This window comes from Felis catus, chromosome D1 (genome assembly GCF_018350175.1).
Source record: "Felis catus isolate Fca126 chromosome D1, F.catus_Fca126_mat1.0, whole genome shotgun sequence".
NCBI classification, from domain to species: domain Eukaryota; kingdom Metazoa; phylum Chordata; class Mammalia; order Carnivora; family Felidae; genus Felis; species Felis catus.
The window spans coordinates 26,057,676-26,081,926 of NC_058377.1; the positions used below are offsets into that span (position 1 = coordinate 26,057,676).

The 24,251-nt window shown below is 39.6% G+C and overlaps 1 protein-coding gene across 4 annotated transcripts in view; it reads right to left on the reverse strand.

The window, feature by feature from the left end:
• Positions 1-24,251, reverse strand: part of ARHGAP32 (Rho GTPase activating protein 32) — a 297,342-nt gene that overhangs the window by 232,418 nt on the left and 40,673 nt on the right. Inside the window, exon 2 of one of the 4 annotated variants that reach the window (XM_045038522.1) lies at positions 10,115-10,298. The exons of 1 other annotated variant lie outside the window; for it this stretch is intronic. The gene's annotated coding sequence lies outside the window, so the exon portion shown is untranslated. Of the gene's footprint in view, positions 1-3,807; positions 3,970-10,114; positions 11,482-24,251 lie in introns of those variants that run through there. 2 more of the 4 variants (XM_019811556.3, XM_045038523.1) reach the window with 2 other exon arrangements.

Sequence of the window (24,251 nt, forward strand, 5' to 3'; positions counted from 1 at the left end):
AGTTACTCAAACTATGTTATCTAGCAGATATTTTCTCAATAATGAAGTAAGCCTGTCACTTCAAGGAAAACAACTGCCAGCATTCGTGGCAAATGATAAAATTTGAACTTTCAAGTAGCCAGATTTGGGGAAAATCTGTACCTGATATCGTGAGCCTGACAGCTTTTCTGATGAGATTAATGACTATATGAATAAATGGTCTCATGAGACCAAAATCAAGGTGTCAACCAGGCTTAATCCCATCTGTCAGCTCTGGGAAGATTCTTCTTCCAAGTGCATTCAGGTTGTTGCCCAAATCCAGTTCCTTGCAGTTGTAGGACTGAGGTTCCCATTTCTTTGCTGGAAGTCACCCAAGGGCCACTCTCAGCTTCTAGAGGACACTCACATTCCTCATCACATGTCCCCTCGCTTTTATTTCTGAGCCTGCAATGATGCACCTAATCCTTCTCATGCTCTGAAATCTCTCTTGGCATCCCCTTCTGCCACCAGTCTGAGAAAACTCTTTCTAGAAGGGCCTGTGTCAGGGGCACCTGGGCGGCTCAATCGGTTAAGTGTCCAACTTTGGCTCAGGTCATGATCTCGCAGTCCGTGGGTTCGAGCCCTGCACTAGGCTCTGTGCTGACAGTTCAGAACCTGGAACTTGCTTCAGATTCTGTGTCTCCCTCTCTCTCTCTCTCAAAAAAAAAAAAAAATTAAAAGGGCCTGTGTCATTAGATCGGGTCCATCCAGATAACATCCATATTTTAAGGGCAATTGACGTGAGACTTTAATCACATCTGCAAATACCCCTCATATGGAAAAAAAAAATGTCTCTTCATAAATCATGCTGGAAAAACTGGAAAGCTACATGCAAAAGAATAAAACTGGACTACTTTATTACACCGTATACAAAACTAAACCCAAATGGACTAAAGATCTAAATGTGAGACCTGAAACCATAAAACTAGAAGAAAACATAAGCAATAATCTTATGGAGACGCTGACTTTAGCAACATATTTATGAATATGTCTCCTCAGGCAAGGGCAAGAAAAGCAAAAGTAAATTTTGGGGACTACACCAAAATAAAATGCTTTTCCACAGCAAAGGAAAGCATCCGCAAAACAAAAAAGGCAGCCTGTTGGGGCGCCTGGGTGGCGCAGTCGGTTAAGCGTCCGACTTCAGCCAGGTCACGATCTCGCGGTCCGTGAGTTCGAGCCCCGCGTCAGGCTCTGGGCTGATGGCTCGGAGCCTGGAGCCTGTTTCCGATTCTGTGTCTCCCTCTCTCTCTGCCCCTCCCCCGTTCATGCTCTGTCTCTCTCTGTCCCAAAAATAAATAAACGTTGAAAAAAAAAAAAAAAAGGCAGCCTGTTGATTGGGAGAAGATATCGGCAAATGATACAACTGATAAGGAATTAATATCCAAAATATATCTAGAACTTACACAATTCAACACCAAAAGGACATTCCAATTAAAAAAAAAAAATGGGCAGAGGACCTTAACAGACATTTTTCCAAAGACATACAGATAGCAAACAAACACATAAAAAATGTGTCTCACACCAGGCAGAATGGCTAGTACCAAAACGACAAGAAACAGGTGTTGGTGAGGATGTGAAGAAAAAGGAATCCTTGTGCTCTGTTGGTGGGAATGTAATTTGGTGCAACCACTGTGGAAACAGTATGGACGCTCCTCAAAAAACTAAACATAGAAATACCATCTGATCCAGTAATTCTACTACTGGGTATTTACCCAAAGAAAATGAAAACACTAATTCAAAAAGATATCAGCACCCCTATGCAGCATTATTTACAAAAGCCAAGATATGGAAACAACCCCAATGTCCATCAACAGATGAATCACAAAGAAAATGTGGTATATAAATATATATACACAATGGATATTAATCAGCCTTAAAAAAAATCATCTTGCCATTGTGACAACATGGATGGGCCTAGGGGGTGTTCTGCTAAGTGAAGTCAGTAGCAGAAAGACAGATACCACATCACTTCACTTATGTGTGGAATCTAAAAAACAAAACAAACAGACTCTTAAATGCAGGGAACAAACTGCCGGCTGCCAGAGTACAGGTGAGTGGGGAGATTGGCAACATAGGTGAAGGGGATTAAGAGGTACAAACCTCCAACTATAAAATAAATAAATCACAGAGATGAGAAGTATAGCATAAGGAATGCAGTCAATAATACGGTAACAATGTTTGGTGACACAGGGTGACTACCCTTATTGTGAGCATTGAGTACATCTGAAATCAATATACACTGTAGGTCAACTATACTTCAATAATAGATTTTTAAAAACTCCCTCTGAACAGTACCTAGATCAGTGTCTGATCGAATCACCAGGGGAAAGGATTCAAGGGTTTGGGGGTGGAAATCATCGTTAGAATGTTGCCTGCCACACTGCTCACAAGCTGCTGCTAGCCAATGACAGAGTGCCACAGGGATATAAAGGCAAGCCTGTCCCTAGGAAGCATGTGGTTCCCCTGAGAAGTGACCTGGGCTCAGTGGTACCCCATCAGCTTTAACAGAACTTTAGAACTGCACCACAGTCCAGGCTTCTCCTACCCACCTTTCTTTTCTTCCCTGTCTCTTCCACAGGGGTCAAATCTGCATAGATCTTTTTCCAGCTGGAGGGATGGAACAGTCCCTGATTGGGGTATGGATTATTCAAACATACAGATTTGTCAAAACGCATCAAATACATACTTAAAATATGTTATGCTTAATATTTTACTATATGTAAGTTATACGAAAGAAAGAAAAAGAAAGAAGAAAGAAAGAAAGAAAGAAAGAAAGAAAGAAAGAAAGAAAGAAAGAAAGAAAGAAAGAAAGAAAGAAGGGAGGAAGGGAGGGAAGAAAGAAAACTATGCTAGGGGCACCACGGTGCCTTAGTTGGTTAAGCATCCAACTTCGGCTCAGGTCATGATCTCATGGTCTGTGGGTTCGAGCCCTGCATTGGGCTCTGTGCTGACAGCTCAGAGCCTGGAACCTGTTTCAGATTCTGTGTCTCCCAGTCTCTCTCTGCCCCTCCCCAACTCACACTCTGTTTCTCTCTCTCAAAAATAAACATAAAAAAAAATTTTTAACTATGCTAAATAATTATCAATACTGTTTAAAAAAAAAAAAAAAGCCCTGAGCCTTTAATCTTTTGTGGAGATATGCATTAAGCATTGAAATAGTTACTGACTGGGGTGCCTGGGTGGCTCAGTCAGTTAAGCCTCTGACTTCAGCTCAAGTCATGATCTCACCGTTTTTGAGTTTGAGCCCCGCATCAGGTTCTATGTTGACAGCTCAGAGCCTGGAGCCTGTTTCAGATTATGTATCTCTCTCTCTCTCTCTCTCTCTCTCTCTCTCTCTCTCTCTCTCTGCCCCCTCCCCAGCTCACACTTTCTCTCTCTCAAAAATAAACACTAAAAATTAAAAAAAGAAAAAAAAGAAAGAAACAGTTACTGATTAAATGATATGATGGCAGAGATTGCTTCAAAATAATCCTGGATGATAGGAATAACTCTGAATAAAACAAAATTGGTCAGGGGCACCTGGGTGGCTCGGTCAGTTAAGCATCTGACTCCAGACTGCAGCTCAGGTCATGATCTCAGAGTTAGTGAGACTGAGCTCCGTGCTGGGCTGTGCATTTACTATACAGAGACTGCTTGGGGTTCACTATCTTCCTCTCTCCCCCCCTCCCCTGCTCTCATGCACTCACACACTCTCTCTCTCTCTCTCAAAAACAAGCATTTTTTTAATGGTCATATAATAGTCTACTGAAGCTAAATGAGAAATAAAAAGTAAAAAGATACCTAACCAACCTAACCAACACTTGGCAGTGAACAAGAATTCTAACACACAATTGGTTTGCGTACAAATTGGTACACCCTCTTTAAAGATAAATCTGTCTAGGGGCGCCTGAGTGGTTCCGTCGGTTAAGCACCGACTTCCGCTCGGGTCATGATCTCGCGATTCACGATCTCGCGATTCGAGCCCCATGTCGGGCTCTGTGCTGACAGCTGAGCCCCGAACCTGCTTCAGATTCTGTGTCTCCCTCTCTCTCTCTCTCTGCTCCTTCCCCACTCGTGCTCTGTCTCTCAAAAATAAACAAACATTAAAAAAAAAATTTTTTTTTAAAGATAAATCTGTCTAAATCTACCAACACTGAAGTTATATGTACTCTTCAACCCAGCAATTTACTTTTAGGATACCCTAAAGAACTCACCCATGTGCACAAGGAAACATGTACAGGGCTGTTTAAGGCAGCACAATCAGCAAAAAATTTGCAACAATCTAAGTATCTTTGAATGAGGTAATGGATGAAGTAACTGTGGAATATTCATACAAAATATAAACAACCAAAATGAACAATATCTTTGTATATTAACATGGATGATATCCAAAAAAATGATGAGGAAAGGGGTGCCTGGTTGGCTCAGCTGGAAGGGCATGTGACTCTTGATCTCAGGAGCATGCCCCATGATGGCCATAAAGCTTACTTAAAAATAAATATTTTTTAAAAAATGGAACACACTCATTTATTTTTTTTAAATGAGAAACATGCACTTGTTACATAGTTTTAATACACACTAAGTAATGCTATATATTATTTTTTTTTAATGTTTATTTACTTTGAGAGTAAGCGCACACACAAAGCAGGGGAGGGGCAGAGAGAGAATCCTTGCAAGCAGGCCCTGTGCTGTAGAAAGAACTCCTCATCACATGAACTTCATGCTTCTCCAAAGGGGAGCCTCTAACAGCATAACTGGGTTCTATAAGGGGAAAAAAGCCAAAGGTAGTTACTCCTAATTGTGATTAACCACCTCACCATTCTCTTAGTTTTCTAGGTTTTCAAGTAGGACTTCACAGGTTCCCATCACTGGAGTGGATTGAATTTCAGCCCCCAAAAAGATATGTCCATGCCCTAATATAATACCCAGACCCAGTGAATATCACATCATTTAGGAAAAAGATCTTTGCAAATGTTAGTTAAGGATCTTGAGATGAAATGATTCTGGAGTTAATTCTAAATGCCATGACAAATGTGCTCATAAGACAGAAGAGGAGACCAGAGCACAAAGGACAAGTCTATGTAAAGACAGAGGTGATGACCAGTTATACAGCCACAAGCCGAGGAGTGCAAAGAGCTACCAAGAGCTAGAAGAGTCAAACAATCTGGGGTACCAGGTGGCTCCGTCGGTTAAGCATCTGACTCTTGGTTTCAACTCAGGTCATGATCTCACAGTTTGTGGGATCATGCTTGGGGTTCTCTCTCTCCCTCTCTCTCTCTCTCTCTCTCCCTGCCCCTCCCTGTGTGCTTGCCCTCTCTCTCTCACTTTCAAAAAAAATGAATAAAGTTTAAAGAAAGGGAAGGGAAGGGAGGGGAAGGGAGGAGAGGGGAGGGGAAGGGAGGGGAGAGGAGGGGAGAGGAGAGGAAGGGAGGGGAGAGGAGGGGAGAGGAGGGGAAGGGAGGGGAGAGGAGGGGAGAGGAGGGGAAGGGAGGGGAGAGGAGGGGAGAGGAGGGGAAGGGAGGGGGAGAGGAGGGGAGAGGAGGGGAGAGGAGGGGAAGGGAGGGGAGAGGAGGGGAGAGGAGGGGAGAGGTGGGGAGAGGTGGGGAGAGGAGGGGAGGGGAGGGGAAGGGAGAGGAAGGGAGGGGAGGGGAGGGGAAGGGAGAGGAAGGGAGGGGAGGGGAGGGGAAGGGAGGGGAATCAGTAAGCATCAGGTCATGATCTCATGTTTCTTGAGTTCAAGCCCCACATCAGGTTCCATGCTGACAATGTGGAACCTGCTTGGGATTCTCTTTCCCTCTGTCTCTGTCCCTCCCCTGCTCACATTCTCTCCCTCGCTCTCTCTCAAAATAAATAAATAAACTAAATTAAAAAAATAGTAAAACCAGGAATAAGTGATATTATTGGGGTACTGAGTCTCTGGTCACAAGAAATTACAGACATCTGAGCGTATGTACAACAGGATGTGATTTGCAAAAGCTAATCTGGTTAAAATGCTACATTAAAAGATGTGTTTAAACCTAACGTCAATTTATGAATAAGTTGTATCTTATCGATTCTAATTACACAGAAGCAAAAGTAACTGGATTACGCAGAAATTCTGACAGTTAAGCTCAACTACTCTTCCTCAACCCACATCTCCAAGGCCTCAGGCTGTTCTGACCAGCTCACCCCCAGTTTCAGCGGGGATGGCATGGCTTTGACCCCACTGATGCAGACTATGTTTTGGAAATTCCAAGCCTGTATCCCCCTAAAAATCCCAACTACTGTATAAGCAAATCCTGTTGCTTTCTCTGCAAAACGTACCCTGAGTTGCACTGTTTCTCTCCCATCCTCTACAAGCTCAGCGGAAGCCATCACCACCCTTCACCTGGACCAGCTGTTGCACCTCATCCACCTGCCTGTTCCCAGTCCTGCCCGGACAGGTCTGGTAATCATTAGCAAAGGGGTAGTGAGAGTGGTATTTCCAAAATCTAAATACTCGCCTCATCACTCATCACTCACCTATTTACATTTCTGATGGCTCTTCACTTCACTGTCAAGCTCCAGCCCTGCCCATCTCTCACTTTCCCCTTGGTCCATTGCCTTCCAACCACAGTGGCTTTTTTGTTCCTGCTGCAGACCACGTTCGTCCCTTTCACAGCGCCTCTGCGCTACGACCCCCAGAGTTCCAGATTGTGACCCAGCTGCCTCTTCACCTAGGCCTCACCTCAGAAGTCCCTCCTGAGGCCATCCGGGACCACACTGACTAAAACAACCCTCCAATAACTTGCCATCACTCTTACCTCTAATAAGTAGAAATTGGCTAATGACCCCATCACCCAACTCACAACACTCTTGTCTATTCTTTACACAACACTACAATATTTCTGAAATTATCTTCTTTTACTTATTTAAGCAGAATGCAGATCCTATAAGAGCAGGAGTCCTGTCTGTATTCACAACACACGGAAGCAGGAATTTGTTTGTTGTGGCACAGGCACTTTGGAAAACAGATTGGCATTGTTTCCTGAAGTGGGACATTCACATATGCTATGATCTAACAGCTCATTTTCCTAAGAGAAACTCTTGCACACGTACAACAGAAACAAGTCTAAGCATATTCTCAGAAGCACAATTCACCAGTAACAAAACAAAAACTGGGAAACAACTAAAATGTCCACAAACAGAAGACCACATAAATAAATTCTGGTTAACAGTCACAGAAGGAAACATACATACAAGATGAATAAATTTTAGTGGCAAGTGAAAACAAGGATAAATTTTAGCAATGTAATATTAAGTGGAAGAAATCCCCAAGATTAGATAGAGCATCATATTCTTTTTATAAAAGTTGACACAATGAGTTTTTTAAAAAATAAAGTATTTTTAGAAATACATAAATGCAACAATATAAATTAAAAAGGAAAGGAGGTGAATAATGTACATAGGAACCACTGCTTCAAATGTTTACAACTAGCTTGGGTTTTTTTTTTCTTTTTTTTAATTACAAAAACAATGTAATGAGGGTAAAGTACAAAAGACACAGTTCAGAATTTCAGGTTTGCCCCCGTCCCAGCACGATGGGAATACAAACCCAGATCACAGGTTCAGTGACACAAGTTTCTCCCAGTAGATGCCAGAATGCTGCCCAGGACAGTTCAAGTTTTTTGCAAGCCCTTTCTGGAAAATGCTATGATGTAACGTGCAGCAATGCATGATAGATTAAAAAACTACATAATTTTAAATAGAAAAAAAAAAAAAAGTCCTGAAATGAACTCTTTACCTCTAGCAATAACACACTGGCTAAAGACTACCCTCCCTACTTAGCTGCCAACATTCTTCTTTACTCTTTTGGAAACTGTACAATATTTCTGCCTGGAAGTTAAGAGACAAATGACTTTCAAGACCAAAGTATTTATGGAATCAAGACAATAATGCAACAACCTAAAAGTGTAACAGGCACTGGTTAAAAAAAAACTGGGATATGGTCACTCAAGAGAATATCAGGCAGTCTTAAAAAAAAAAAAAAAAAAAAAAAGAGGGGCGCCTGGGTGGCTCAGTCAGTTAAGCGGCCGACTTCGGCTCAGGTCGTGATTTCGCAGTCCGTGAGTTCGAGCCCCGCGTCGGGCTCTGTGCTGACAGCTCAGAGCCTGGAGCCTGTTTCAGATTCTGTGTCTCCCTCTCTCTGACCCTCCGCCATTCATGCTCTGTCTCTCTCTGTCTCAAAAATAAATAAACGTTAAAAAAAATTTTTTAAAAAAAAGAAAGAAAGATCAAGGAGACACTTTATATAATGATACAGAATTCTGTATTATGTAAAAAAAAAAATTTCAAGATACAGAAAAACGCATACAGTATAACACTGCTACAATTTCTGTTTAAAGGAGGAAAAAGAAAATATATATACAAAAAATAATTATACTCAAAATATCTAGGATGTATGAGTGACTACTGTAAATTCTTCTATTTCTTTTGAACATCTGATTATTCAAAAAATAAATTCTATATATTTTTAAATAAGACTATAATGCAAACCAAATATATTCCAAAGAGCATTGGTATTTTTCCAAAGAAAAACTACTCCAAGGTAGCTATTCTTACCTTCCTAGTTTTGTATATTCACAAACCTGGATGACAAAAATATTGTCTACTGTTCAGTGGTTCTGATCTTATTTGAAGCTTTTCAAGGATTTTAAATTAGATTTCATCAAGCTAACGTGAACAACTCCTTTCACATTTAAAATGCTATTATCTCTCAACTATATGTAAATTAGGTTGGCTTATTTTTCTTATTAGCCTTTCTTTGTGCTTGAAAAGATTTATATCTATTATTATCAAAACTGTACCAACAACCAGTATCAACTCATGTCCCATCTTTTGATTCAGTAGCAAGACAGTTCATATTTTTAAGTGTAAAAATAATTGGCTTTATTTGGTTTGGGGAAGAACTGTGGGTTTTTTCCCCCCTTAGGTGTTAGGTAAATGAGTATTTATGTCTAAAATGACCTGTCATTTCCTTCATACACCCAACCACATACTTCAAAAGTGGAATGCTGGTTGGGCTTCTTGGTGTGGAACATGTCAAACTGTTAAATTTTAAACCAGATAATGAAGCGCAAAACTGACCATCTTCACATTACTTCTCAAAACGGAAGTAGTACAGCAAGTGCCAAGGAAGAAAAAGTTAAAATGTCACATCTTCCTAGGGGGTCAATTTTAAACACTGTTATATTTATATAAATTTCAACATATTATGGTGTGTTCATTCCAAAAAGTCATGTGGATTTTAAGATAAATATGAGGGGCGATTGGGTGGCTCAGTCGATTGAGCGTCTGACTTCCGCTCAGGTCACGATCTTGCAGTTTTGTGAGTTCGAGCCCCACATCGGGCTCTGTGCCAACAGCTCAGAGCCTGCAGCCTGCTTCAGCTTGTCTGTCTCATCTCCCTCTCTCTCTCAAAAACATAAAAACATTAAAAAAAAATTTTTAAAAGATAAATATGAAATTTGATCTACATCTAACATTAGGTGTACCTCAGTAGAAAGTCTGTGATTAGCCTACCATCAGCTGATTTTATTCTAAATGAGTAAAAATGTACACAAATAAGAAAACAGGATTCTAATCACAAGGTACCTATTTTTTTTTCCAGAAATTTGCATTTAATTTGAAAGCAGTTAAGATAACAAATCAACTAAAATGTCTAGTGTATTTAAAAATAGTCCCTATTTTGGGGGCGCATGGGTGGCTCAGTCGGTCAAGCATCCGACTTTGGCTCAGGTCATGATCTCGTGGTTTGTGGGTTCGAGCCCCGCATCGGGCTCTGTGCTGACAGCTCGGAGCCCGGAGCCTGCTTCGGATTCCCTGTCTCCTTCTCTCTCTGCCCCTCCCCCACTCACACTCCATCTCTCTCTGTCTCTCAAAAATAAATAAATGTAAAAAAAATTTTTTAAAAATATTCCTTATTTTGGCTCTCAGTTTTCATTAAGTCCTTGCTGTCTGGACCACCACTAAATGGCGTAGAAATATTTACTGACTTGACAGCACAGGATACGTGACATTCAGCAGAGGAGTAACGCCAAACTAAAGAAATAACTTTTTCCTGTTCCACTACAGTGGGTAAGTTTTCCTTGTCTCCTACCTCGGAATTCCTTTAAGGACGATGCTTGGTGGCTCCAGCCTTTCATTACGCCATCTCTTCAGTAACTGCTGATGCCTTCTTCAGTGTAGCACATTTAGGCACAATGCTTAACGTGCTTTGTAGAATAGGAACACAAGGTCCTTACTCTTAACACCTTAAAAGCAGTAATGATGACCAACCAGCTCTATATGTGTAAAAGAAGGAAAAATCATTTTCACACAGATGAAGCACACGTTCTGCTTGCAGGCTGCAGATGCAACCTCTATTTCTTTCGGTCAAGTTTTCCCAGATAATTTCCTCTAGGCAAACACTGGTTGTTACCTGCTAGACTGCTTTCCTTGCTACCGCTTTCCAGTAACCTAAGGTTTTTTTGCACAGTACTATGTCTCGAAGGGCACTTTTGTTGAAGCAGCCTCCAGCAGTGCACCCCTGTGCAGCACTTCAAAGAGCAGACCATCAGAAGGACCCAGTACTTGCATTTACCTTTGCACAAGTCTTCATGACAATTTGCACAATTCCAACCCAGCATATCCAGCTTATTCTAAGGCAACTTTCAAGTTAACTGCCCCTTAAATTATTTCTTAAAGGTCTATCCCATTTTCTGACCCACTGACTCTACTTAACCATAAATTTCCACATTTCTCTACAAAGTTAGAGCAGAAAAGGGGGTAGGATATCAAGAAAGAGTCAAAGGAGGTTTCTAAGTATTTTCTACAAGTAATGACCAGAATAGTGCTATTAAGTGCTATATCAAATAAGTGGTAAATAACTGAACATTTTCCGTATCAGTCATTATTGCAGCGTTGTCTTTCTAAGCCCATTATGTACATCTTATTGCCTTCTTAATTCATATTCAGAGGACTCGGGAGAAATAATGTTTTTTCTTATTATTGCCTCTTGGTTCATTAAAATCTATACTTTATAGAATGAAGCTACTTATCTCACCTGAGAGATGCAAGACCATAAAACCATCCGAAGAGTAAAGCCACAAAATGTTAACAACAAACAGCTTGCAGAAGCATAACAAAATTATCTGATAAAGTTGATATCTGTGACTTGAAAACTTCAATATGTGATTTTATTTTACTGAGCCATAGTGTGCACTTTGCTTCCACTAACATCGATGAGATGAGTGAGCACATCCATAGTACAATTTTAGAATGCAATTACAGAGCTTCAAAAATATAGATCTCAAAAAGGTTTCAAGTTTTTATTTCACTTCCAGTTAGTTAACACACACTGTTATATTAGTTTCAGGTGCACAACACAGAATTCAACACTTCCTTTTACACCACCCTGTGCTCATCACATAGATCTTAAAAGTTTTTAATCTTTAGGGGCATCTGGGTGTAGGTTAAGCATCCTACTCTTGGTTTAGCTCAGGTCATGATCTCACAGTTCGTGAGATCAAGCCCCACACTGTCAGCACAGGGCCTGCTTGGGATTCTCTCTCTCCTGCTCTCTCTCTGCCCCTCCCTCACTTGCTCTGCTTCTCTCTCAAAATAAATAAATAAACTTTAATTAAAAGTTTTAATCTTTACAAGCAGAAATTATGGCACTTATTAATAACTTCTAATATTGTTTTTTTATTTTTATTTTTTTAATTTTTTTTTCAACGTTTTTTATTTATTTTTGGGACAGAGCGAGACAGAGCATGAATGGGGGAGGGGCAGAGAGAGAGGGAGACACAGAATCGGAAACAGGCTCCAGGCTCCGAGCCATCAGCCCAGAGCCTGACGCGGGGCTCGAACTCACGGACCGCGAGATCGTGACCTGGCTGAAGTCGGACGCTTAACTGACTGCGCCACCCAGGCGCCCCGTGTTTTTATTTTTTTTTTATTTTTTTTAACGTTTATTTTTTGAGACAGAGAGAGACAGAGCATGAGCGGGGGAGGGTCAGAGAGAGAGGGAGGGAGACACAGAATATGAAACAGGCTCCAGGCTCTGAGCTGTCAGCACAGAGCCCGACGTGGGGCTCGAACTCACGGACTGCGAGATCATGACCTGAGCTGAAGTCGGACACTCAACCGACTGAGCCACCCAGGCGCCCCAAGATTGTATTTTTAAGGAAATTCCATACCCCACGTGGGGCTCGAACTCACAACCCCAAGATTAAGAGCTGCACACTCCACCAACTGACCCAGTGAGGCATGGCAGCCCTCTAATATTATTTGATTAAATAATTCATTAATTCAAAATATATCTGCTTTTTAAAACAAAAAATGCAAAATAAATGGACTAGATTTTATAACAATTGGATGGATTTAAAACATGTTAGGTAATACCATCAAATATCTTTGGAAAACTAGAAACAGTATATCAAAACCATCAAAATACAAAAACATATACACTCAGCAGTCCGTGTACATAAAATTTTAATATAATATTATTTACCATTATGTACCAACTATATTATACAGTATCTTCTTATCTAATTCCTACATCAACCCTGTTCAGTAGCTAAGTAATACTATACCCATTTTACTCATTAGAAAAACAGACTCAAGAAAAGTTACATATTTTCTCTCTCCCTTCCTCTCTCTGTCTCTGCCTCCACCCCCACGCATGCACACATTCTCTCTCTCTCAAAATAAATAAATAAACATTAAAGAAAGAAAGAAAGAAAGAAAGAAAGAAAGAAAGAAAGAAAGAAAGAAAGAAAAAAGAAAGAAAGAAAGAAAAAGAAAGATAGATTAAATAACTTGTCCAAAATCACAATGGCAGTCACAGAGAATTCAAATTTAGGACACATCTAAGATCTTTGTTTTATACACAAGGCATGCTGGGTCTCTTAGGGACACTGAAGATCATTCTGGTATGTGTCATGTTCATTTCTCCCTCAATCATTTAAGTTCAGTATAGTTCTCTGATATCTGGAACTGAGACCTTGAACATTTGTCAGAACTTGGTCTGGAGGTGAAATTTGCTTAAATTGAAATCTTCTAAATACATACCATAGGACTTTAAAAATGAGAGTTACAAAATCAAATAGTAAATAAATTTGTAAGAATCAAACAATTTTTGCCAGCTCTCAAGTTTGGCACAATGTCACAGGAAAGATTAACTTACAGGTAGCGTGAGAAGGAAACTTCTTCCTCTAATGCCACCAAACACTACTTCAAGCAAAAGCTATTTGGATATCATATTACAATTCTATTATTTCCCTAGTTGCTGCTTTTTTTTAATATTTGTATTTTTATTTTGCTTGTTCCAACATGTAGATGAACATAAAATAAATGTTGATGACAACAGCAGATCTCAGATTTAAAGAAATATAAATCTCCTTTTGTTTTTAAAATCATTCATCCACTAAACAAGTATTTACTGGTCACTTATTATATTCTTTTTTTTTTTTTAATGTTTATTTTATTTTTTGAGAGAGAGACAGAGCATGAGCATGAGCAGGGGAGGGCAGAGAGAGAGGGACACACAGAATCCGAAGCAGGCTCCAGCTCTGAGCTGTCAGCACAGAGCCCGACGCAGGGCTCGAACTCACCAGGCTTCAAGCTGTGAGATCATGACCTGAGCTGAAGTTGGCTGCTCAACCGACTGAGCCACCCAGGTGCCCCATACTGGTCATTTATTGTGTTCTAACTAGTGGCAATACAAAAAATACAGTCCTGCTCTCTTGGAGTTTACATTCTAGTGGGGAAGACAAATGTTTTTAAAAGGTATACTTTTGGGGTAGTGATAAAAGCTTTAAGCCTGTTAAAGTGAATGGAGACAACCTAGGACTGCAGCTTCACAGAAAGTAATGAGAGAAACCTCTGTAAGGAGGAAACCTATGTACAGAGACGTGAATTCTTAACTGGGTGAATTATGTAGATATCTGATGGCTCGTGTGCATTGGGTGAATGGAGCGACAAGAAAGAAGGCTCCAAAAACGGGGCCCGACCGTGGAAGGATTTTCGAGCTGTGCTAAGAACTCCTGAAACAGGGAGCTACTGACAGGTTTTGTGTAACAGGAACATGACTTCCTGAATTAGTCAAAAGAATTAATCTGGCTGTTACATAAAGACTAGTCCAGGGCAGGGCGCAAATCAAACATGGAGACCAGTTTCGGATTATCGCCGTGGGCTAGTCAAGAAGATAATGGTGATTTACACCAGAGTGGTAGCAATGGACGAAAGTGAGAAATGGCCTGGTTCAAGATAGATGTTGAAGGTAGGGACAACAGAATTTGTTGATGTAGTGGTGATGAGCTAGGGAAAAAGCAGAGTCACAGTTGACTCCAAGGTTTTGATAACTCAAGGTAATTTTCAATTTTCTCAATTATAGCTCTAACCCTAATTTTTCCTGTAAGTTTGGGTAAAATCTATTCAGCCTGAATCTCCCATCTTAGAGGCCAAACAACCATGGAATTTATTTATAGTCCCTGCAAACTTTGAGGACACAAAACACCTTTATGTTAAAGAATTCTTTCTAAGGGCACTACATGGCTTCGATGGTTGAGTGACTTCAGCTCAGGTCATGATCTCACAGGTTCCTGAGTTTGAGCCCCACATGGGGATCACTGCTGTCAGCACAGAGCCTGCTCCTGATCCTCTGTCCCCCTCTCTCGGCCCCTCTCCCAACTTGCACTCTCTCTCTCTCAAAATAAATAAACATTAAAAAAAAATTCTTCCTTCTGACTCTTATACCATCTCAAGCATAATTCACAACAACCAAACTAAGTAAATAGCACCTTCACCCTTTCATATCCTTTCTTTTCCATCTTCTTATTTCTCAAGACCCCATAAGAAAAGTTACACAGTGAGGAAGCAGTGAGTGAAACTCCAGTGATGGTCATTCTTCAATGATTTCCCAGGCAACTAGGTTTGCTAATCACTCTGTGCTCCAGCACCACCACCACAAGCCCACCAGTGTCACTGACAGGTGCTTTCACACATGTTAAAGATTACTCTGATACACAGACTGATGACATTTAAAATAATCAACTGCCTTTTCATAGAACTTACTTTAAACACACATACACACACACACACACACTTAACAAACACAAGATTTTTCAACGGCACAATAAAATGTTATCTAAAAAAAAAAAAAGAAAAAAGAAAAAAAGCCTCAGCATATCATACACCTTATTAAATAGTAGACTCACTGTGCTTTCCTGTGTGGTCTTTCTACCTCTAGCCTTTGCCCTTTTACAGAATAAAATTCTTATATAGCTAACATTTTTTTGTGAACGCTTACTTTGTGTTAAGACATGTAGTAAATGCTGCCCTGGATAATCTCATTTATTTATCAGGACAGTCTCAAAGTGCTACCATTATCCCCATTTTGTAGGTTAAACTCATGACTGACCGCACTACCAACCAAGAGTGACAGAGCCAGGAGATGTCCCAGGACTGATGCTCATTCTCTTAACTACCATTACACTAACCACCTCTTAGTCCACTTTAGGATAACCTTCCTAAAATACAAGTTGGATGATATCAGTTCCTGCTCAAATAAAACACCACCAAGTGCCTCCAAACACCTACAAAAAAACGTCCACACTCAGCATGTTGTTAGCCTTAACCTCATCTCCAACATCCTCATTCCCCACACTATTGCTGGCCATTTTCCAAATATGTTCAATACTATTCCCCCTGTGTCTATTCTCACATTAATCCATCAAGTCATCCACAATCTGTGGAAACCAAGCCATCTCCCTAAATCAAACTCAAATGCCACACTTCATGAAATTATTTTCCAAAAATCAAGACATACATGCACAATTTTTTTTAAATAATAAATTTTTTCCACTTGGAGATCTCATAGCATTTTGTCACTTCTCACGCGGCTGTGGTTTATTTCTATCTTGTTTATACAAATTTTTTCTCTCACCTCTCAGACTATAAATTCCAAGGGAGGGACTTTTTTTGTAATCTTCATTTCCTACAAATTATCTGCACATAAAATGTTTGCTGAATTAAATCTGGCACAAAACCTTATGTTTTTAAGGATGTGGGTCCCACTTGCCAACTATACTTGTTGCGCAATGATCCCTATCTTAAAATTTGACTTTCAGCTAACCAAAACCCATCAAATGCTCGATCTATTACTTAGCTCCTAAACTCTAAGTACATTCCCCCCCCCCCAATTTACTGCTAACAATGGCTAGTCAACAAATCAAACTCTTCCTTACTAAAAAGGTAAGAAGCATGATACAGACAAAAATAATTGGACACCATTCGGTTTGTGAAATATTCTCTACAGATCTCATTTTATATTCTCTATTTTTCCATATATGAACAACACATTCTTGAAAACACAGCTACGAAATACAGTTTAAAGACAAGAACTGTAATGATAGTGATAGTTTTTTATAAAGCTAAATAACTTTAATATTAGTAATGTAAACTAATACCTTGAAACACCACTTAAATTCATTAAGTGCTATCAGAAGTAACCTTTTTTTTTATTTTTTTAAATGTTTTATTTATTCTTGAGAGACAGAGACAGACAAAGCATGAGTGGGGAGGGGCAGAGAGAGAGGGAGACACAGAATCCGAAGCAGGCTCCCGGCTCTGAACTGTCAGCACAGAGCCCGACGTGGGGCTCGAACTCACGGACCGCGAGATCATGATCTGAGCTGAAGTGGGCCACTCAACTAACTGAGCCACCCAGGCGCCCCAGAAGTAACCTTTTTTTAATGATATAACAGAAAAAAGTTTTTCTCATTATAATTTAAATGCCTCCTTTAAAAACTGGCAAACATAACTCCACTTGGAACCCTGAGGCCAACTATTTCCACCAAGTGGCACACTGCTGTCAAGCTCTCTTGATCACCCCCAAAAGTAAACTCCAGTCTTCTTAGTGCTCCTCTTCATTTCCCCCCACCACGATCTCCCCACAACCCCTACCCCCACCTCTGCTGACTACCTCCTCATCTCTTTCCAGGGATCCTTCAGGAAACTTGCTCCCTTATAAATAATTTCCTTACATTGTAAACCTCTCTGAAGAACACATCCCTACTCTGACAGAAGGGGTTCTTACCAGCAAATTTCCAGCTGAGTATGAAGCATCTAGCACAATAGCTATTACTGCATACTCTGCGGTCAGACTGCCTGGGATTCCATCTCCAATTCAAACATCACTAGCTATGTGAACTTGGGGAAGAAAAGTCTAATCAAAGCACTACTTGCCATTCCACAACATGTCCCCAAATTTCCTGCCTCTGTAAATTTCTACTGAATTGATCACTCCATAATTGTGCCATCCATCCTTCAGTGGGCCCATTCAAGTCATTTCCTTTTCTACAAGTTTTCCTTAGATCTTCAACAAATTCCCATAGTACCTAATTTAGCCTTCTTACAGAATACTTATATTGCCTATAAGTACACGTTTAGATGATAATCCTTAAGGACATAGTCTATGTAATTTATCTCTGAATTTCCTGAGACACAACATATTTGTGAACCAAACAAGATGTAAATAATCTACTTGGTCATATTAATTTCTTCTCTCCCTGTCCCAAACCCCAAATGCTTGAGCATGAGATTTATATTTTCTTTTATGTTTTTTAGTTATTACAATCACGAGAAACCGCTGCGATAAATCCTTCCCATCTTTTTTTTTTTTTAATTTTTTTTTTCAACGTTTATTTATTTTTGGGACAGAGAGAGACAGAGCATGAACGGAGGAGGGGCAGACAGAGAGGGAGACACAGAATCGGAAACAGGCTCCAGGCTCTGAGCCATCAGCCCAGAGCCCGACGCGGGGCTCGAACTCACGGACCGCGAGATCGTGACCTGGCTGAAGTCGGACGCTTAACCGACTGCGCCACCCAGGCGCCCCAAATCCTTCCCATCTTTAATAAAAACTGAAAAAGCTTCGTAGTCTGCAAAAACCCAATTTTGTGTAAATTTTGAACACTATCCTTAAAAGCAACATTTCGGCAGAGGAAGGAGAAAGGAATGTTCCTGAAGAAATCTGGGAAGCCAAAAGAGAGCACAATGCATAGTTCAAGACAGCAGTTAAGAATACAGATTTAAGGGGTACTTTGGTGGCTCAGTTGGTTACGCATCCGACTTCAGCTCAGGTCATGATCTCACGGTTCGTGGGTTTGAGCCCCACGTCAGGCTCTGTACTAACAGCTCAGAGCCTGGAGTCAGCTTCAGATTCTGTGTCTCCCTCTGTCTCTGCCTCTCCCCTGCTCACGCTCTGCCTGTCTCCCTTCCAAGAATAACTAAACATGAAAAAAAAAAATTAAAAAAAAAAAGAATATATATTTAAGAGACATTCCTGAGTCTGAATTCTGGTTCCACTATTTACCACAACTGCAGCTTTAGGCAAATTATTTAACTTCTCTATCTCTTTATTTCCTCAACCATAAAATGTAGCTACTGGCACTACAAGTTATAAGGAATAAATGAAATCATATATACAAAAAACCTAAGTGGGTACCTGGTATACAGTTTACATCAGTAAATGAACATTAGAAGAAAATTTTTGTTTTAATTAAGGGACACAGGTGCACAGGAACTTGCACCTCATTAAAACTTCACTTGATTTTCTTTTGTATAGAAAGGTTAAGAAAAAATGAAATCTGCAGAAAGTGTTAAGATAGTCCATCTTGATGCTATACATTGAACAAATAAACTGGATACTCTACTGGATTTAGCAAAAATAAAGTCTATGTAACAAGCTCTTACAAAGAAGCCCTTCAAAGTCATAGCACAATAATTCTGGCTGAATTATTCAATAATAAAAAGGCCCAGTAACAAACTAAATCCAAGGTACTACCTTTTTAGAAAAAGACAAAATAAAAAAAGTAGTCATTGATACCCAAATGATTTAGATAATGCAGTATGATACATCAAGTACTACCAGTAAAAGCATAATATTTAGAAATACAGTAGGTAAATATTAAGGAGAAAAAAGCCAAAAGAGTTGAAAATCATTGCCTCTATAGAACAGGAAACAGAGGCCAGATGGGGTTAAGTTAAATGGGATGAGACAGTGTCAGGAAACTGCTGTTTTTCTTTAAAAGTCTCATGGTAGTATGGTTTTTTAAAATGATGTTCTTGATTTGGTTAATAAAAATACAAAGTAATTATAAAGGAAATTTTATTATTTAATTGTTTGACAGCAGGACCAGGGATGGGTGAGCAAGCAAGGCACCTATGATGTAAAATTTTAAGAGGCATCACTCTCAGCGTCAAGAACTTGCACATACTTGCTGGTCTCCAAGAGTGAGTACCTCCTTCCTAGCCTTGTCCAGTACTAGCTCAGTATTAGCATTTTAATAACTCAAATATTACAAACAGTTGAGGGAACTGAGGCTGTTACAGTTAGTCATTGTATGAAATAAAATACACTGTGCAATACATAATAGACTTCTGCAATTATTTCTAACTATCTACAAATATGTATTTAAAAAATCTAGAATGATCTTCCTGAATATTAATGACAGTTGCACCTGGGAAGTAAGATTCTTCTGGGTAGTGAGATTTTGGATATATCCTCTATACCACTAGGTTTTGGTTTTTTTTTTTTTTTTTAACAGGCATATGTAATTTTTTTAATAAAATAAAGTGATTCTTTTATGCTTTTAAAATAAAAAAAAGTTCAGGGGCGCCTGAGTGGCACAGTCACTTAAGCGTCCAACTCTTTATCTAGACTCAGGTCATGATCTCAGTTTGTAAGTTCGAGTCCCGCATGGAGCTGGGCGCTCGTGGTATAGAGTCTGCTTGGGATTCTGTCTCTCCTCTCTCTGCCCCTCCCCGCCTGGATGCACGTGCTCCCTCTCCCTCTCTTTTTAAAAAATAAAATAAAATAAAACAAGTTCAGCTCCCTACCCACCCCCACTAACAACACACACGCACGTGCGTGCACACACACACAGACACACACACACACAACACACACACACATTTTCCCATGACAACGTAATTTACTTCAGGCTTCATCTGCCACATCTATGGACATGACTTACAAATCTGTATTTTTAACATCTCTACCGCCCCCAAGTCCCAACCCCCCAACTGCTTCCAAAGGAGCGACTGAATGTTTAACTGGCAACTCAAACAAAATAAATCAAGTAAGACATATCATTTGTCCACATACACTAGCTCACCCTCTTTTTCTCCCAATGTGCCTTAGGAATAAGTACAGTAAGTCCCCAAGTCATTCAGGTTTAAAATCTAAAAGTCATCTTTACCTTTTACCTCTCCCTTACCCCATACAGAAAATTATGACTGTTGTCCCACCACCGTGTTTGACATCTAATCTACCTTCCATTCCTACAAACACATACCAGTTCAAGCTTCATGATCTATGCTCTGAAATACCAGTTAACAATCATTGTTCAAGTAAATATGATACAGTTTACTATCCTCAATACAAAGCACAAAAATGGCAGAGAATAAGTGAGCAACACATGTTTTTTGAATGAATGGGAAACAAACAAAAAAAAAAACTAGTCGTCCCATTTCCCTACTTCCACTTCTCCTACAACCACAAAATCATTTTGCAGTTACCCAATATTCCCAAAACAGAGCTCTTATCAGGTCACAAAAGCCATCATTTACCAGTGTTATGTAAATAAGATAAAAACTCCTCAGTTTGGCACTCAAATCATTCCAACATGGGGACTCTTCCTCCTTCAGAGCCTGGAGCCTGCTTTGGACTCATGTCTCCCTCCGTCTCTGCCCCTTCCTCTCTCTCAAAAATAAATAAAACATTAAAAATTTTTAAAGTTATTTATAATATCTTTATAAGTATATATTAGAATCACTACCAAGTGAATTTTAAGTTCCTTGAAACAAAAACCACAACTTTTATTTACTCATCTCCCACTGTACCTAACAAAATGCCTGGCACAATTACATAAAAGTCCCCAGGAAATGAGAGACCTGTGCATCAATAATAATAAAACACAAACAGTAGCAGCAGAGCCAAATTTGAGTGCTATATATCGGCCAGATACTACTTTAAGCTATATACATACATAGTTTCATTTATTCCTCACAAGGACATGAAGAATATACTATTATTATCTCCATTTTACTGATAAGAAAACTGAGGCAGAGAGATAATCAAGGTTTAACATCATAGTATTCTTCAATTGTATAGATAATTCTGCAGTTAATATCTTTCTATATATAGCTAGCTCCTTATTTGAGACAACTTCATCAGACTCTAAAAGTTATAACATTGAGTCACAAAGTATAGATGTTTAGACGTTTCTCATACTTTTAAAATGTTCTTGTAGGAGCGCCTGGGTGGCTTAGTCAGTTAAGCATCTGACTTCTGCTCAAGTCATGATCTCACAGTTCATGGGTTTGAGCCCCACATCAGGCTCTGTGCTGACAGCTCAGAGCCTGGAACCTGCTTCAGACTGTGTGTCTCCCTCTCTCTCTGCCCATCCCTGCTCACACTCTGTCAGTCTCTCAAAAATGAATAAATGTTTAAAAAAAAAATCTTTAATAAAAAATAAATAAATAAATTTGAAAAATAAAACGTTTTTCTAGGGGTGCCTGGGTGTCTCAGTCGGTTAAGCATCTGACTCTTGGTTTTGGCTCAGGTCATGATCTCATGGTCTATGAGTTCGAGACCCGCATCAGACTCTGTGCTAACAGCACAGAGCCTGCTTGGGATTCTCTCACTCCCTCTCTCTCTGACCCTCTCTCACTCTCAAAATAAATAAATAAACTTAAAATTTTTTTCTAAGAGGATTAACCATTTTATAAAGCCACCAACAATGTATAAGGGCAACAATTTTACTGCTACTTGTCAGCCTAGCAAATCACCATTATTTTCCCATTCTCCTGGTTCAAGTAGGCAAATAATAATACGCATAACTCTTGATCTTAAATAACTGTACCTTTTTGAAAATAAGTTTATTTACTTAAGTAATCTCTACACCCAACATAAGGCTCAGATTCACAACCCCAAGACCAAGAGCCACATGCTTCACTGGCTAAGCCAGCCAATGGCCCCTTAAATAATTATACTCTTAAAGGTTTATGACCAGTGTTTTGGGGTTGTTACTGTTATTGTCATAATTGATGTTTTAAGAGACACTATATGCCTGAATAATTTTTTAGGAGTTACTTAACAGTATTTACATAGATAAAAAGAAATCAAGCACTTACCTCTACTCAAACATTCACTAAAGCTTTCACAATATCCCATTCATTCATTTATTCAACAAACCTTTATTGACAGCCCACCAGGATCAGTACTATACTAGTACCTGGACATAAATCAATACAATCCCTGCCTTCAAAGGGAACACATTTTTTTAAACATCAGAGTCAATGTAAGCTTTGGTGACTTGGTTCACAGATCACAAACTGACTTTAAGAGGGGTCACTCTGAAGTCAGTTTTAGTACTGATTCCAACTGTAAGTGTTTAAATTTCACACAGAGAAACACCCAAATATGGCAGAACTAAAGAAGGGTCAAAGAAGTTCAACTAAAATGTCATCAAATAAAGAAGTCCAAAAATAAGTTTTCAGTTAGAAAAAGTAATGGCTGGGGCAAAACAATCTATAAAAGCATGGCTGGTACACAAATTTGAGTTCATCAAATCTAAAACCATCAAATTAGTAGGATCCTTTGTTGATGAATAAGATAAATAAGAAAAAGGTGTAACTTCTATTTCCTATGATATGAAATTAAATTATGAAAACCAATACCTCAAAATGTAATAAACAGAGGTATAACATGAACCCAAAGGTTCTGGGGGGAAAACTGACACAAAGCTGTAAATCAATCACTGCTCAAAGAAACAGGGCAATACTTAACCTTTAAAGTACTATCAGAGATGAAAGCCATGCTTTCCCACAGCAGAACTATTTTTAACTGTAAATCACTAGTGGCAATCAAACACTAAGATTAAACCTTTGGTCTGATCCATTCTAGCAATTTCTAATTCAACCCTCTGGCCCTACAGGCATTTCAAACTAATTTTTCAGGGTGATCAATCATAACAGTGGAATGGATTTTTAAAGGGGCCTATCCTTTGTCCAGACGGTTCTCTTCTCAAACTCATCTCTATCAACACCATGCTACTAAAATGAGTCTTTTATAAGAAAATATATATCATAACACCAATGTTTGGATTTGGAACTTGATAATGGCTGACTTCATTTTCAGCTCGAAGGGAGCATTTCTCCCCCTAAGTGCCCCCTTTGTTTTCTCCCCAGGTCTATCTTCTATCAAAAATATACTGATATGCTAGGGCTGACTTATTCATCATTCCCCTACAGACCTACCAGTGCTTTGCATCTAGCAAATAGTTAATAAGCTATATGAAATAGATTTAAAAACAGCAATAAAATGCTTATTCCACAAAATCTCAGAAGTGACTAGAAAATTATCACATTCCCATACAAACAATCCATGGTGAAAGACCTAGATTTTGGTACATTAAAAATGTAAATGATCATAGGATCACCCCACCCTTCTTGGGGCATAAGCCTCAGATAACCCTGTCTTCTCTCTCTTCTGCTGCAGACCAGAGGAAAGAGGGTTCCGGTTCAAGATGGTGATGTGAGAAGATCCTGAACTTACCTCCCACAAACACACAGTCTACAGCTACATATGGAACAATTTCCTCCTTAAAAAAAATGAAATCTGGCTAAGTGATGACTACAGATCAAGAAATTAAGAAGAAAACCATACCAAAGCAGGTAAGAGAGACTGAGACACAATCTCACCAAAAATCCCACCTCTAGAGCTGCGGCCCACAGCCAACAGGAATGAAGAGTTCAAACTCCATGTGAGACACCCCAACTTTTTAGACCTGCTCTTGACAAGCCAGCATAACAACTAATTTTGAAAACCAAGAGGGCGCAAATCCTGAGACTCACAAGACAATAGTGATCTGAGAAACTGTTCTTACAGAGCTCATAGTTGTAGACTCACCTGCCCATGGTCCATCTCAAAGGCAGCCAATCCTGATCCGAATGAAAGTGAAGGAGGCTCACGTGCTTATATTAAAAAGCTCAGCCTGAGGGCCAACCTCTAATTTAACACACATCTCGAAACCTGTTGGAACACGTTCTAGAGATGGAGACCAGTGGGTGCCATTTTCACGCTCACCCTTTGCCACACTCTATAACACCAGTACCTCCAGAAAGGAGCCTTTACATGCATCTGGTGCCCTGATTTTCGTGGCTGCTCCCCAGGGGAACCCTCTCAA